The sequence below is a fragment of the Grammomys surdaster genome, unplaced genomic scaffold, assembly GCF_004785775.1.
Source record: "Grammomys surdaster isolate TR1022 unplaced genomic scaffold, NIH_TR_1.0 278, whole genome shotgun sequence".
Classification (NCBI taxonomy): Eukaryota; Metazoa; Chordata; class Mammalia; order Rodentia; family Muridae; genus Grammomys; species Grammomys surdaster.
The window spans coordinates 3,104,766-3,106,176 of NW_021604719.1; the positions used below are offsets into that span (position 1 = coordinate 3,104,766).

The following is a 1,411-nucleotide window of genomic DNA, read 5'->3' on the forward strand; positions in this document are numbered from 1 at the left end:
GACTCTGTGTCTGCTCCAGCCCAGAGGACCAGGCAGGGGCAGAAGGGCTCAAAAATAAATTTTAATAGGGCATCATTGTTGTTATTGAGGCGGATATAAGGAAGAAGTGTTAATCTGATTAACCAAAGTAGGGAAGATATTCATGGCTCTGAGCATTCGTGTTGATTGCCTTTAATACTACCAGAGCACCCCTCTCATCATGTTATTTAAAATTTCATCGTTAGAGAAATTTAATGAATTCTAAATGTTTTTCATTTTGTTGTTCAAGAAAAGAGATAGAAAACAGCAGGTGTGGTTACTGGACAAGCTTAATCTGGTCAACATGCCAGGATGGCGTGAGAAACTACTGACAGTGGCTGCTGAGTGAGGGAAAAAAGATTTTTTTTCTTTGGAAGAACAGAGACCCTGTGAGGTTTACCATGCTCCAGTGAACAGCTCCACACTCTCACATGTATGGACAGCACAAATTAGACTCAGAGGGTTATGAAAACAAAAGCAGGAAGGCATGAGGTTGGGAGGGGTTTTAAAGAACCTTGGAGGAACTGGAGGGGTATGAGAAGGGACTATGATTGAAATACATAGTATACATGTATGAAATTCTCACAGAATAAATTTAAATGGTTTAAAATTCACAACAAAACAACATGCCTTCACTTTTGCAGTGGAAACAGCAAACAAGATGCTGGGAAGAACCCTGGGAAGGATGGGTGAGTCGCCGCTGAAAGCAGGCCTTGCTGCCTTCAGATGAGTTGAGGACCCGTCTCTGGATTTACAAGTGATAGTTTTAGGGACATTGGCACTGCGCATGTTTTCCACTCTCATACTTTCCTGACCCTGATGATGGGGCATGCTTCCTTTGAAGAATTAGCTAACTGACAGGATAGTTCTGTGTAAGAGAAAATTAACTCTGAAGTTGTTCAGATGTCCAGATAAATTAACATTCTCAGAAGAGCTCGAGGATACTCGACATTAAAAACATGGTGACAGTGTAATGATGGAAAGAAGAAAGCCAGTCACTTTTAAGTCTTCTCAGAGGAGACAGTCCCTGAAAATTAAATGAGACCCAAAGGAGGTTGTTTAAATATGCAACATTACTTTACCTTTGAAAACACATTGAAATTCTTTAAGTGTATTTCTTATAAAATTTACCAGTATGCATCCTGCTCAGTCAAGAGATGACAAAAGGCAGGCCCCTCCATCCTTGTCTTCTTATTTCCTGTCCCTGTGATGGCTCACAGTGCTAGGTCTGTGGGTAAATTGTCCTGGGGCCCAGGCAATGTATAAGATTTGTATGTTAAATGAGTGATGGCTTAAAGGACCCAAGTCAGGTACAATGGATATATCTAAGTCTGAGCTACTGAGGTGCTGAGATGGGAGCATTACTTCAGTCCATGTGAGCAACAAAACATGG

General features: G+C 41.2%; 1 pseudogene; it reads right to left on the reverse strand.

Annotated features, from left to right (window-relative positions):
- Positions 1 to 807, reverse strand: part of LOC114629144 — a 9,270-nt pseudogene extending 8,463 nt beyond the window's left edge.
- Between the last annotated feature and the right edge of the window lie 604 nt (positions 808 to 1,411).